The following is a 15,468-nucleotide window of genomic DNA, read 5'->3' as shown; positions in this document are numbered from 1 at the left end:
TTGGGTGGAATCTTATCAAAACCGCTTGCTGAAACTACCGGCATAAGTCAGATTGATTTTAACAAAACTTACACAAATAACAGGGAAGTTTGTAGCTGAAATAATGGCAGGTACAAACCCAAGTACATATCTCCAGCTCGAGATGCACGGGAAAGTGACTTGCTGTCACAGAAGGGACCTGCTCTAAACTGGAAATATGGAGGTTCTTTTTGCAGGGGAAACGCTGAGTGTATTGGAGAGAAGGCAGGGAGAGGGTTTTTGTGATGGAAGCTGGTAAAAAGCTTGGGAGCTGAGAATAAGGACCTTATTTTTTAATCCTGTTTTATTCTGTGTATGTAGGAAATAAGATTCATATTCCTTAGGTTCAAAACGTTCAAGACATACCCAACAATCAACAACTTTTTGCTATAGGGCACTGCTCTTGGGAAATGAGGTCAAGAACTTGCTGTTGATCATTTTGCAGTGGATTAATCGGGCTGTGTAACTGTTGGAGGAGAGTGATTAGCAGCTCTGTGCCCTGTTACAAGTCATGCTAAATCGCAGGTTCGTGAAGGCCTCAGAGCAGGGAAGCATGTGCACACACGTGTGCGTGCACGCTCACACAAGCAAACCAGACCAGTGGCAGAACGCTTTTGCGCTTAATATGATTGTGAACAGATCAGGGTTGCATCAGCAGAGCTATTCTAAAATGGGTCAAAAAAAGCCTACTGAGAGAATACATCCACAACAAAATAGCAGCAAAATATAAAAATTCTTTATGGGGAAAAATTGGTTTTGGTCTTTAGTACTAGCTTAAGCTCTCCATGGAAGAGATTCTGGTTTTTTTTCTGCAAATGCCAAACTGATTTGTAACTCTGCAGAAGTTAAAGCATCCTCATTTCTATTAGTTTTTAAGCTATATTGTTGCCCTTAGAAAGACTCTGACCGCCTCAACCAAATATTAGCCCTTTGAATACTATTCTAAAATTCAGTGCCTGAGCTTATGGTTAATTGTCTTAACTAAATAGTGTTACCTCAGTATTGCCTAAGCTATTTCAATAATACAATAAATATGGAGTGTTCCTGAGTTAATTTTAAACATTATTAAGCTTTATCATCTCTTTTAAATGGAGAGAAATGGAGAGAAATTGAGAAGCTGAAACTTGTCTGATATATTGGAAAATTAAAAAACAAACAAGTGTCCTTTGTCCTTTTTTTTATTTGCAATGAAGATAGCAAGAGTCTATGTGGGGAACTGATGGATCCAGGGTGACTTGTGATTTTCCCATTCCTCAGACTGCCACCACTGTGTTTAATGATTAGATGTAGGCAGAATTAGGTGTTTGGACTCCATTTTTTATATCTAGGCAAATGAAATATAGCAAGAAGTTGCTACACTTTCTAGCAACAAAAAGACAAAATCATAGCTGAAATTGCTGGAAGGTCTTTGGTTTCAAATTCAGAAGAAACCCTTCCATCAGAGGAAACATTTAAAGAGGCTATTTTATTTTAATTTTTTGCAAAGTAGAGAATCCAAATGAAGTGGGAACTATGAAAGCAGTCAAGATTCAAACAGCCAGTTCCTTGTTTCAAACCCAGCAAGAATTGCCTTTGGGTCTAATGTCATTAATGTACAACCCCATGAGGTTAATCTCTGTCAACAAATGTGTTTGATTTCTTTCTTGAACTGACAGTATGAAGTAGAGAAATGTACAATGCAAGTAGACATAGATCAATCAAATACTGTTTCATACTCTTTCGAACTTCGCTACTTAATGCATTTCAGTATCCGTCAGCTGTTTTTTATACGTAAGGTCTTTTTCCATGCTGGTTATATCAATATTTACTTGGCATATGGGCTGTTTTCATGAATAGATATAGTTATATTATATAGACTCAAAACAAGAGGAGCAGGGAATCTGAGAAGTAATCTAGGCCATCTCTCTTCCCCTAACTGTCCTGAACCCATTCCTACTAGATGTCAGTCCAAGCTTCTTCTTTGTTTTTTTTTGGTTTTTCTTTCCTAATGTCTAGTGTGAACCTCTTTTGTTGAAATGTTAGCCTTTCTTGTCCTTTCTAACATCGGTAGGAAGAAAATTTATTCACTCTTCTAAACATTTCTACACTGTTCAGAGGTTTCTCTTGAATAATTTCCATTTCAGATTAAACAACTTCTTTTTATATCTTTTTATATCTTTTCCTGTGGTTTGTTTGTTTTTTTTTTTTTCTTTTTTCTTTTTTTCCCTGCTGTTCTGCTTATTCTGTTGCCTTTTTTCTAGACTCTTTAAGTGGATGCATTTCTCATTTTAAATGTGGGGTCTACCCATACTTACCAGCCTACCAACCCCAACAGGTGATATCAACACCAATAGGGTCTACCAACCCACCAACGCAAATAGGTGATATGTACAGCTTGTCAAAATGGTAATCTTTCTACAGTTTCAAATAAATACAAAAAAATAACCAGTTTTATCATGAGCAGTGGAATTGATGAAGCTTGATTTTTCTATTATTCTTCATCCATTAATGTGTATCTTCCCATTTCCCTCTAAAATAATTATGCTACATTCTTCCCATGCCTCTTAACCTTAAGAGATGTCAAAAAAGAAACATTGTATACAGAAATATTGGTGTTTCAGTTTTCTGATGAGGCACTAAATGAAGGTTGCTGCTGTCATTAGCCTTCATCAATGGCATAGGTCATGATACTGCCTCCTTTCTTTCCTGAGGATTATGGTTCTGCATCTCTTTTATCTATGTTCTTACTGATTTTTCAAAACATTAAAAGATATATAATTAGAGATTTCCACTCATTTCTGTTTTGAAGGGAACTGATAAGGTCAAAAGTTATTGTGGAAAATGGGCAGTGTGATTATGTACTCCACATTTCCTTAAGAAACCAAGAAGCAAGTCAACTGCTTCATCTTAATTCAATTTTCAGAATTAATGTATATTTTCAGGGATAAAGAAATTAAAAATAAGTTTTTAGGAAATATTTAACGTCAAAAATTTTAATTTCAAATTTTTAAGAAAACTACATTTTTCCATCTTCCTTTAACCTATTTCTTCTTTGGAATGATTCCATGATGAAAATGTTGTTTTCTGTTTATTTTCCTCATGCTTAAACATAAAAGGCTTATAGATATTTAAATTTTGATGCTTAATATTTCATCTGCTAATGTTAGGTGAGATGAATCTTAGCCTGCATGTATAATTATCTTCGTAGTTCATAGAATTAAGTCTAGAAGTCTGCTTGCCCGTACCTGATGGGCTCTTACACTTTATTTGGCTGTCTCTTTGCTCTCTACCTTTCATGTTCCTCCTCTTGGGAGACTGGGGACCACTGGCTGAAACCAGATGACCCCAACGCGTTGTCATTTCCTAAGACAGGACTTTTTTGAAGTGAGACATACCCAGATGGCCTGAGTGAACTGTCAGCAGGTGGCCTAGTTTAAGGTTGTCTTTGGCAAGTTCTGCAGACCCAGAGGACAGAATTAGTGGCTTGATTGATCTCACAGTTTTTGTATGTCTTAGTAAGAGAAAAACATTCCTAAATGCATGCACGTTAAAGGAGACATTGCTTATGTTTGCAATGGAGGTTGGTACAAGTTGTTTTGGAGGGATGTGTACAGGACAAGTTAGAATTAGGACTAATTTTAGACCTAGTTCTCTAGTCCTAGAGAACTTGGCATTTTAGAGAGCAATTCACTTGACTACTCTCAGCTATGCATTTTATAGCAAGGTGAAATGGCCTCTGGCGATAACAAGACCCCAACTATCTGTTTCTTTGCAGTAACTGATAGGGGCTTCATGTAGATGGATCCCATGCCACGGCATCTCAAAGTGGCTAAGAGGTTTTTGGACAAAACAGCTGAGAAATGTTGTTCTAGGTGCAAGGTTGAAAGGAATTGAGAGTCAAGAAAGGGGGAGGGCTTAGAGCAAGAGAAAACATTGAAGAGGGTTATCTGTAACAGGATGAGGACAAAGACAGGCACAAAACAAGAGAAGAGAGGGGCCTTGAGGAATTCTCGATAGCTAGATATGGTGGAACATGTGGCCCTGAAGGTCCACTTGCTGGTAGAGCAGTGGAGATAGCCTCTCTGCACAGGGTAAGAGAAACTCATATGACCATTGTGGTGGGTTGACCCTGGCTGGATGCCAGGTGCCCACCAAAGCCGCTCTATCGCTCCCCCTCCTCCGCTGGACGGGGGAGAGAAAATATAACAAAAGGCTCGTGGGTCAAGATAAGGACAGGGAGAACACTCACCAGTTACCATCACGGGCAAAACAGAGTCGACTTGGGGAAATTAGTTTAATTTATTACCAATCAAATCAGAGTAGGATAATGAGAAATAAAACCAAATCTTAAAACACCTTTCCCCCCGCCTTCTTCCCAGACTCAACTCCACTCCGAGTTTTCTCTCCCTCCTCCCCTCCAGCAGCGCAGGTGGATGGGGAATGGGGGTTGGGGTCAGTTCATCACACGTTGTCTCTGCTGCTCCTTCCTCCTCAGGAGGAGGACTCCTCACTCTTCCCCTGCTCCACCGTGGGGTCCCTCCCACGGGAGACAGTTCTCCATGAACTTCTCCAACGTGAGTCCTTCCCCCAGGCTGCAGTTCTTCATGAACTGCTCCAGCATGGGTCCTTCCCACAGGCTGCAGTCCTTCAGGCACAGCCTGCTCCAGCGCGGGTCCCCCACGGGGTCACAAGTCCTGCCAGAAAACCTGCTCCAGCCTGGGCTCCTCTCTCCATGGGGCCACAGGTCCTGCCAGGAGCCTGCTCCAGCGCGGGCTTCCCACGGGGTCACAGCCTCCTTCGGGCATCCCCCTGCTCCGGCATGGGGTCCTCCCTGGGCTGCAGGTGGAGATCTGCTCCCCCGTGGAGCTCCCTGGGCTGCAGGGGGACAGCCTGCCTCACCGTGGTCTTCATCACGGGCTGCAGGGGAATCTCTGCTCCGGCGCCTGGAGCACCTCCTCCTCCCCTCCTTCTGCACTGACCTGGGGTCTGCAGGGCTGGGGCTCTCACATGTTCTCACTCCTCTCTCTCCAGTTGCAGTTGCTGTTGCACAGCAACTTTTTTTCTGTTTCTTAAATACGTTCTCCCAGAGGCACTACCACTGCCACTTGGCCAGCGGCAGGTCCATCTTGGAGCCGGCTGGCATTGGCTCTGTCGGACATGGGGGAAGCTTCTAGCAGCTTCTCACAGAAGCCACCCCTGCAGCACCCCTGCAACCAAAACCTTGCCACGCAAACCCAATACACCCATACAAGGATTTATTTTCACATAGAAAAGACTCTATGTCTCTTGTGGATAACATGATAAGAAGAATGATTTTTTTTTTTTTTTTTTTCTTGAGGGGGCAGAAGAAAAGGGAAATATCTTACCTTCCTACCTGATTCAAGTTATCTGTCCAAAAGGAACGGTACTGTAAGCAGCTACCTACAATCTGTGGAGAAAGAGAGCTGTGTTTTGATGAACAAAACACTCTGGAGTTTTCGTGCTTCCAGTTGCCTTGTAACTTCTCAAGAACTTGCAGGTGACTAATTCATAACATGCCAACAGAGAAGGTCTGGGCATGTGCACAATTGCTGCACTTGGCAAATCCTGTCCAGTATTAATATTTAAAATATCATCCAGAACGGTGCTAGTAGATTTAGCAAAGTCAATGACTCAGTTAACATATTTTGGCAGCTAGACGATGAGGCCCCAAGAGGGGATGGCGCCCACCACCACTGAGCTCTTCTGCGCCTTAAGCTTTGCACTGGCATTGTATTAATTCGTTCTGCCACATTTCATGATGTATTACTTGGAGTTTCGCACAGCCTTGCCCTTTAATGAGTCCTGGCATCTATTTCTTAATGAGAGAGTGTGAGTGCCATAGGAGTAATTTGAGTGGACATATCCTGATGGATGAGGCTCTTGCACTCAAATTTCCATCTTTCAAGCCATTGCGCGTAGCCAAGCTGAAACTGAATAAGCAGAGCAGAGAGTTACTTAGGTCTTATTTCAGTTGATCAGTGTGATATTAAGCATCAAGCCACGAATGTCTTTTATAATGACTATGTTTACCTTGGACCCATGTTCTGCCTGCTGCACTAAGAACACTGCATAGTGGTGCAAACGATGCAGGTAACATGGAGCTTTATTATGCCTTATGTTGTTTGTTGAAAAGATAGGTTACAATGCCGTGGTGTACGAAAATTGAAGTACTGCCTTTCTGATGTGTTGGTTTTGGGTTGGGTTTTTTTTTGGCTTTTGTATTAAATCAGTAATTTGTTAAAAGGCTGCTTTAGAAACAGAAAAAATTCAACAAATTTATAGAATTAATAGAAAGCTTTTTTCCCCCTGTACCTTTTTTTCTTCTGTACCTTTTTTTTCTAAAAAATCCCCAATCAAATATTCAGGTTTGGGTTCTTGCAAGCATTTTCACTATTGGCTTTCATTGCTCTGTTTATGACAGTCTTGACATGAAAGGTACATACCACTTCTATTCATCCAAGCTTGGAAGACCAGCAGCCTCTTGGTTCTCTTAATCACTGGAACATTTTCCAAACTGTGGCTTTTTTCCCCCAAAGTTCCTGAAAAATGTTCCACAACTTGAATCTTCTAAGTTTCACATCTTCACTAACCCCCACATGCTAGTTCATCAAGAAGTTCACAGCATTTATGTTGGTACCACATCCTAAGCCTGGCCTGGCATAGTCAAAATCTTGTTATGGACCTTATAGAGACATACAAGAACTGATTGCTAGTCCAATTAAAAGAAGGCAAAAGCCGCTACTGGTCCACTTAAAAATGCACCCATGCATCAATAATCCAAATTGTTTAATTACAATAAAAGGTGTGAAATTGCTACTGTAATTAATAGCTATATCCTGGGTACACCGTCTTCTTGCCGTCCCTCTTCTCCAAGCTACTTTCCCACCCTTGAGGTTGCCTGTGATTTCCTGTGGGTGCTGGCTGAGGGCTGTCAAGACAAAATGCCAGTGCCCCAAGTTGCCAGCGTTGCCGTTGATGGCAATAATTTCTTCTGATATGCTTCAGTTTTGTGGTTTACTTGGGGTTATTTTTGTACTGTTTGTTAGTGAGCTTCTTTCCCAGAGATCTATGATCCTATACTATGCTAGGATTTTCACTCACACGTGGTTCTTTGCTGGACTTTTGCCACATACGAAATGACTAAACCTTACTAAATATGAACAAGTCCAAGATTTAAAGCTACTGAACAAGGACTGTGTTTAAAAAGATAACCATCTGACCATTTTCTTTTACTGTTAAGAGTATAGTCACCTGACTACTTTGCTGCTAGAGCAAGCAAAGCAAGTCAAGACCAGTTAAGATGAGGGCTAAGAGGAGGACTTGAGGTCAGTGGTCCGTTACAATGACAACATCCTATCACCAACACCACCTGCGATAAATTGAGGAATAAGCTCAATTTTCTTCCACTGCTGCCTTTCATAAGTTGCTTGCCATGATTTCTGCAACTAGGGGAAACAAACTCTTTCCTGGAGATAAGTGACGTGCCCCAGAAAGGCTTCAATTTATACTTTACATCTACCGGTGTTTGATTCCATAGCAAATATCAAAATCTTCCTTAAAAAATGATGTTATAGGTCATCAGTGGAAGCCTTGAAAGTCCAGTTCTTTGGTTACTGCTTTGGAGGAGAACCATGCTGCTGTTGTCTCCTTTCAGGCTTTCAGTGATGCTATAAACGACACCCATCTTTCCCTTTTCCTCCTTTTCACCCATTCTTCTTCGCCCTTTCCAAGTCCTGACCCTCTTGTGTTATACTCCTCTCCTAACCCCCCCTAAGTGCTGCTGTTTACCACTGTTCTCCATGTTGATGTCAAAAAAGTGGAGGTGAGGAGAGGAGGGACACCACGTAGCTTTTTTTTTCGGGACTTATCACCTATGGAGCAGCCACTGACCTTGGTCTCGTCCTCTTGAGGCTTGTAGGGTAGCAGTGCAGGAGTGATTTTGGAGGGGCTGGAGCTTCTGGAGCTTTGCATCTCAAGAGATTTCCTGATGCCTACAACAGTGCTGGCACACACTGACGGTTTGGAAGACTGAAAATTTACTTGGAGTGAATTTTCTATTTGGAAAACCGTGTGCTTTTCATCTTCCTCTGCCCTGATTCTTCACCCTGTAAATAAAACATGGCATTAACGATGAGCATTTTCTGCAAAGCAGCTTCAAGTCAATTGAGCATAAAGCACCGTGTTCCTGTTAACTCTGTAGTGATCTGTCCTGAGGTCACTTGCCATGCAAGGTTTTTGATGGTGTGGCCTGGATTTTGGGTCAGTTAGAAAGTTGCTCTCTGGAGTTTCATGATTCCTCCCTTTATGTGCTGTGCTTGTGGGCTGAAGGATCTGTGTGAGTGCCAAGGAAGGCTGCACTCCAGGTGAACTAACTGGGGCCAGTCTGTAATGGAAAACTGAGCTACTCCCAATCTCTTCATTAGGAAGGGAGAAAACATGCTGCTTTTCCTTTTTATGTAACCAACAGAGAGTGATATCCAGCCTTACTGTAAGACTCTGCCTTGGCTCAGAAGAATCTTCATATTTCTGGAAATCATTTGCTTCCTCTTGTCTTTTACCATTGTAGGATAAAATCCTTTTTTCTCTTTTACTTGTAGAATATAATCCTTTCACCTCTTGGCAAGCATAGAAAGACACCGATAAAATTCATGATGATCTTTTTTTTAAATGAAGCAAAAAAAGTGTCATAGCCTGTATTGATCTTTGGTATTAAAATGTCATGTGAAGTTGTTATTTATTAAAATCTTTCAGTGACTTCTGCAGCCTCTTAATTCCTAGCCCCTGGCAGAAATGTGACAGGGTTAGTCTCCGGTTATAAAGCAGCTAAAAATTTTCCCTGCAATATTCTTTCCATATCCAGGATCAGATTAATTTTGCTGTGTTAACCAGGAAAAGTGCTTCTTGACCAGGCAGCTGATGAAAGCAAACTGATTCTGTGGGGCAGAGATGTACAGAGTCAAGGAATCTGCCTTGGCGAGCAAAAACCAGGGACCGCTTCCTGCATTTCACCTTTGTAAACTTCTTTTGCAGGCTTTGAATTTTATTTTACTGCAGTGGGGAGTGAAAGTCAGGTCTTCAGTTAATGTAAAGATTTACTGAGTTCAGGGTGGTGATGATGGTTTACACACATCCTATCGCTATCCAAGCCCGTTTTATAAGTGGCTGGTGGTGCTGGCGAACATGAGTGAAATACAATACCGAAAGATGCTTTTATTAACGCTGTGAAAGCACCTTTTAAGGCTGCAGCTTTTTTTCCTCTCTTGCCAGAGAGTCAGACTCACTTGATGAGAAAAACCACGTAAGCCTTCAAGTTTAAAAGCATTCTCTGTTTTGTGGCGCGGGCGATAAACAGGATTACAGCTGTGCTGGCAGGAGGGATCCAGCAGCATGTGACATGGGGTTTGGCAGAATTTGGCTGGGTCTGGCTTTACGCCCCTTCCTCCCCAGAGGTACGCTCCTGGGGTGTCTCTCCAAGGTGTCACTGCGGCTTGGGAAAGCTGACCAGCACGGCCGTAGGGGAAGATGCTCCGGAGAGTGATTTTGGTGGGGTAAAGTGGATGATCGACAGCAGCGCTGCTGGGAAGAGGGAGAGAGGGAGGAACAGCACAGCATCCAGAGGCTGGGAGCCCCAGTCGGGAAGGAGGGGAGAGAGATTGCCTTTCACTGAGGAACGGCGTGACTTTCCCTTCTCCCTCTTCAGTTCGAAAACTTGAAACACCAAGAGCACTCTGGATTTATGCTTTTACAGATCGCTCCGGTCTGGACATTGAAATAAAAGCAGCTGGGGAGCTCTAGGGGGGATGCTCTGTACGGAGTTCATGAATAAGGTACGTCCTGTTTCTCCTCCTGTTCTTGTAAGGTGCTGAAAGTACAGGTGTGTACATGCAAAAAATGCAGGTGCAAAGTTACATGGGTGCGTGCACATCTAGGGTCTTACACTACGTATTTTCACTGAATTCTTGATTTAGGTCCATCTTCATATTAGCTTCACTAATACTTAGTTTCACATAGAATCCTCCTGATTGCCATTCTACTTTTCTTCTCTTTCCTGTGGAATAAAATATTTCGTCATAGAAATAAAGATTTTAGGGTGTAGCCTTCTGAAAGGTATCTGAGAAAGTCAGCAAAATTTTCTGAAAAGTTTTGATATTTAATGTTTGCACAGTGTCCTTTATTTCTTTTTTCTCCTCCACCCCTTCTGATGGCATTAGGGTCTCTAGGCATATGATATGTGTGTGATATAATCGGGGATAACTTCATGATGTTACATGCCTGGGCAGTGTAATGGCATTTTGATAAATACTGTCCTTTTTTGGACTGGTGTTTTCTTTAGTTGTTTTGGAGGTCTATACAAATCTGGCATTACCTTTATTGTGGGATGAATTCAGAAGAGAACTGATTATTTGTGTCTTTGGGCAATATCAGGAGCCTAACATATTGATTGATTTGATTTGATACTGATTATTGGATTATTTCAAAGTGAGAAATTAAAATGAACGTCCCAAAACATTCCCTTACAATAAGAGAGAAAGTATGTGCAGAAACGGTGTTCATGTCCCTTCGTTACAGCTTCGCTTGTTCATAGAAGGCAATTGCCTGGAGTCGTAAAACTGTAAGTCCGCAGGGTGTTGCGATGGCACTTTACACCAAAGGAAAAACAGCTCTTTGTATTTAGCAGACCTCTAAACTGCATTTAATTGCAAATTAGCACTGAAGTACTCATCTGAGTGTCAGGCATCAGCAAATCCTAGTGTTCGCATGCAGTTGGAGAGCGTTTCTTTGCTGAGGTGGATGCAGGCACCCTCCCTGCGTGCCTGGCTGCACCAAAGTTTGCAGTGCTGAACTACTGCTTCGGTAGTAAACAGGAGCAAAAAGACAATTTTAATATCAGCCTAAGCCTGTAATAGGAGGAGATCCAGCAGAGAGAGAGTGAGGGAAAGGTAGTCACCGTTTCCAAGTTACATTCCCAGCCTCTGACTTGCTATATGATTGCACGTAAATCACTAAGCCACTCCAATTAAGTTTATGAGCTGGAAAATTGTTATGTGTGTATTTACTCCAGGCCTTATTGTTTTACATGAGAAAGGAATGGATGAGATTTCGTTTGCTGGTCTGCCAGGAAGCCACTTGTTTCTCCTCCGGACAGGATCAGGCTTTTGTGTGTCTCCAGGACACTTGTTTAATGGACAAATGGACAGCGATGTCAAAGCGGAGGAAAAGGATTTCCTCTGCAATAGGAAACCTCCACCTAAAAGTGTTCCAGGAGCCTAAACCAAAATTGCAGGTGCTGTATCTTGTGAGTTGGCATTGCCTTTCTGTTCTTCTTTAGCTGGTCTTGTTTTCATAGCTTTTCCTTGTTGCTTGTTCTCCTGCGGTGCTACTATCGGGGTACCGTTTTCTTGGTTAAAATTGTACTTGCTGGATTACTTAGCCCCATTTTTGTCCGTTCTAAACTATACCTTGACTGTGACTACTTTTCCTTTTCTTCTAGACAGTCTCTGCTGATTATGTAGCTCCCGTATCTGAGTGGCACATGCTTTTTTTCACAAGTCAACCTCAGCAAAGCAGGAGTGTGAAACCTGCTTTATCGCTGCTGTGCTGTAGGTACCATAGGAATATTCAATAAAACCTTTGCAGCCTCTTCAGATCCTGTGAAATGTCTGCTCTGTTTTCTTTTGGTTTGTTTTGGCTAAGGTCTATAGACACCCAAATTTTCTCTGCAAGATTAGGAGGGAAGGTAGAGCCAGCTATTTGGCACATGTAAGTCACCATTGCTCTGCTGCAGCAGGTTCACACAGCTGAAGATCTGCTCGACATCAGGACTCCCAGGAAAACTATTGCAAGAAAATATAGTCCTGCCTGCCCCAGACAAGAGCAGGGGTGTGTGCCCTGAAATTCGTAAGCAGGGTGAACTCAAACATGGATGCGAGGAGATGCTGGTGTGCCAGAGGGCTCCCTGAGGATACAGTGGGAACACAGAACTTTTCCTCCTAATATGCTGGCTCTTGAAGTTGAGGAACATTGTAATGAGGGCTTGAATCTGGAGACTGACTTTTTAATCTAAGCGGGGCCCCTGGTATAACGTGTTCTTCTTCTTGGGCAAGCCGTGAATGTGTTTTGGGTGCTGCCTTCCCGTGCCCCTGGGGGAAAGCACTGGAAATGTCCCTGCTGTGGGCACGGGCTCAGGCGCAAGGTGCTGCGTAACACGGTGTCGCGGTGTTGGTGTGTACAACGCTTTGCAGTAAGGTCGATTTTATAAACTAAAACCCAAGCAGAAGGAAATATGTAGTGCTGTTTATCAAATATTTACATGGCTCTTCATTTTAAATTTTATTCCCAAATTGAGTTTCCCTCAGTGCTTCTTAAACACCCTCTATTCTCCGGACAAAATAGTGCTTGAGTTTGAATTCAGGTTCTTCTGAATTTCTCTTATTGCTTTCTTCTCACCTTCCTGCACCTCTATCTCTTGCAATTCATTTCTATTTCGTGGTATAATTATCATGGAGACTTTCAATTTTTTTGGAGTCCCTAAAAAGCACAGTTGATGCCCAGTTCTTGCCAAAGCAGTGACACTAGTCAACATACAAGTGCACTTCTCCATATGTGTGTTACCTGCTCAAGGCACTTGAACTGTCCTTCCTTGTGCACGACCCTGCTCGTAATCCATTTTGCGTTACCAAGTCTTTTATCAAGGCTGAATTCAGCAGATTATGGAATCTACACTAATTACACTTCTAAAATACTGAAATTAATCTCTAATATTATTCCTCCCCAAAAGGATCTACCTATATCAGATATTAAGGATTTGGGGGGGGAAATGAGTCTCTCTGATCTACGGATGTGAGTTGTTTAGGAAGTGAGCGGTCTCAAGTTTCTCTCTGAGAATTTTAATTAACCTCAGGAAAAAAATTACCTAGGGAGGCTGTGAAATTTCCATTGCTAAGAATAAGCTGGACAATCATCTGTAACAACATAACCAGAATTTATCCTGCTATGAAATCAGATAAGGAGTACGTGTTTGCTTGATGTCCTTTCCAGCCTGTTTTTCAGTCATAAGGGTTGTAATGATCGTACGCCACAATTTCATTTCTCAGTATTTGCCTTCTGCAGGGTGTAAAGCCCCAGTTGCTGCTTGGTTAGCTCTCTTGAAAATACCACCCAATCTTCCAAAATTATCATAGAGTATCGTGGTTCTGGCCTCCTGGAAACCACATGCAAGGGGTTTTATTAGCAGCCAGAGTGAACAGTTAAGAGTTTTATGTTCCTAATCAGAGGGGACTCTTGTGAAGGCTGCTTCTTTACCCATCTTGCTCAAATATACTGCTGTTTTCAGAAGGAAATTTCCAATGATTTGCATTCCCCAGCACCTTCAGATTCTGCTCCTGGACACAAATATATATCTGGCTGCTGTCGGGGATATTAGCAGGCATTACACCGCAGAGAGCATTATTTGTTGTTTTGTTGAGCTATAGGAAAACAAACCCACAAATAAATTGTAAAATTCAGATAAATTCAGGCTTGTGGATGTTGTTATGTGCCCTTTGGATATTGAGGGCTAACTGTAAAAATGCAGCACTTTGAAAATGTAATGCTTGTGATTTTTCACATCAAACATTGAAAATACAATAGGCTGCTGAGATGAATCTGAAATTTCAGCTTTGATATTTTTATTGTAAATAGTTCGGTTGTCTTCCAAAGATGCTATCCTGGGGAAAAAACCAGTTTCAGGTCTCTGAGTATGACATCACCTGCAAAATCACAGTCTGTTGTTACTGGAGCTAATAAGTTCATTCTTACTTCATAAAAGCATTGCATGCCTTTACATCTCTTAGGACAGCTTGTGGTTTATAATAATTTTCCAAAACAGCAGAACACATTATTCTTGCTCATATCACTGACTTGAGAGCCATTACACCAGCTCACATTAGTCCATTGGCCCACCTCTGCCATAGATAGAAATTCACTCTGTTTTCCTTCTGGGAGAAGAGGTTTAGCAATTAATTTGCTGAAAACTGCCCATAAAGGAGAAGAAGGGATGAGACTCTGCAGGACCCAGGGGGTTGCTCTGTGTTTGGTCCTCCAGACATTTCTGCTCCCTTGGGAGGGCAGGGGACTGTAAGAATCTCCTTCAGAAGAGGGGAAAACATCATGGACTAGGATGGAGAAGACGGACAGTGGCAAAGTCCTGGGGTGTGATGAAATAGAAATGGACAAAAACACAGCCTGGACAGATCGCATCAGCGGTTTACAGCTGCTGAGGTAGCAGTTACCACGAAGCTCCTGTCTTTTCCAGATGATGTTGCAGGGGCAGATGTGACCTTAAGCTCGCAGGCTGGACTTTGCTTGGGGGGTGGAAAGTCTCGTGCTGTGTCTGCAGTGTGCCAGCCACTGAAGGGTCTACAAAACCCTGAAACCGAATGTCAGTGCCCCATAAATGACAGGTAACGGTCAGGTCCGTTCTGGTTGCTGTCACTCACCTCCTGTAAAATGTCCTGCTTTTGGCAACCCCATTGAAAATTCCCTGGATTTGTCCAAACCTTAGGAAAAATGTCAGGTAGCCAATGCTCTGCAGGAACAACCGAGATTTTTCTTGCCCTTCCTTCAGTGTCCTCCCTATAGGACGAAGGGATCGGGAAGGTTGCTGCTATTCTGCAGTTTGTGTTTTTCCTGAAAGAGATGGGGTGGCTTGTCCTTACCTTCCTCAGGGTAAGAAGAACCTGGCTGAGCCTCAAAGGACGTGGTGAAACACCCCAGCGGCAGATGAGGAGAGAGCGGGGAGCAAAACTGTTGAAGAGCTGGCAAAACTGCATTGATTAAGCCAAGCAAAAATCCTCAGATCACTTTTATTTTTTAGTCTCAGAAGTTTTGAGGCTTGATATTGCCGTTTTATAGTGTCTGAGTCAGGATTTTGGTTCTCCTGAGGTTGGCTATAGTGGAACAGTTCCATTTTAAAGAATATATTATTTAAAAGTTGAATTGTTTGTATTAAATATGAATGTCTGCAGCACAGGAATAAGCATGAGTCCATTTCTAATAGGAAGCAGCAGATTGGTTTCCACAGGCACTGGGGGCCTTTCAGCACGGGATGTGTTGGAGACATGGTCTGTAGATGAGCTAGATGGTACGCTGCCGTGTAGAGCTCTCTGTTCTCACGCTTTGGTCATCAGAGACCTACTGCAAAGTGGAGTTCTTTGGTCTTGTGAGGGAGCAAGAAGAAACCAGTCCTTGATAACTAACTGGTTTATTTTCCAGTGTTTGTCCAAATGTGCTTCCCACGCTAGATGAATCAGTCATGTTGCAAAACATCTTTTGAGAGCTTGGGTTTTAATCTATGCTTATTAATCAGAATCAAGGACTCAATCACAAAACAGGTTTCTCTTACAGGTTTCTCTTATCTTTCACTTTTTTGTTATTTTCATATATTTGCCTTTTTTTTTTTTCTTTTTTTTT

General features: G+C 42.3%; 2 protein-coding genes across 3 annotated transcripts in view; one reads left to right on the top strand and one right to left on the bottom strand.

Moving 5' to 3' along the window:
* The window catches only part of TNFRSF21 (TNF receptor superfamily member 21), a 1,117,265-nt gene that overhangs the window by 209,224 nt on the left and 892,573 nt on the right, over positions 1–15,468 (bottom strand). The gene's annotated exons all lie outside the window — the stretch shown is intronic.
* The window catches only part of OPN5 (opsin 5), a 29,826-nt gene continuing 23,832 nt past the window's right edge, over positions 9,475–15,468 (top strand). The window contains exons 1-2 of the mRNA XM_049818461.1: positions 9,475–9,566; positions 9,767–9,845. The gene's annotated coding sequence lies outside the window, so the exon portion shown is untranslated. The remainder of the gene's footprint in view (positions 9,567–9,766; positions 9,846–15,468) is intronic.

The sequence above is a fragment of the Accipiter gentilis genome, chromosome 16 (genome assembly GCF_929443795.1).
Source record: "Accipiter gentilis chromosome 16, bAccGen1.1, whole genome shotgun sequence".
In the NCBI taxonomy this organism is placed as follows: Eukaryota; Metazoa; Chordata; class Aves; order Accipitriformes; family Accipitridae; genus Astur; species Astur gentilis.
The sequence above is the reverse complement of the archived record's forward strand: the minus strand, read 5'-3'. Positions and strand labels throughout refer to the sequence as shown.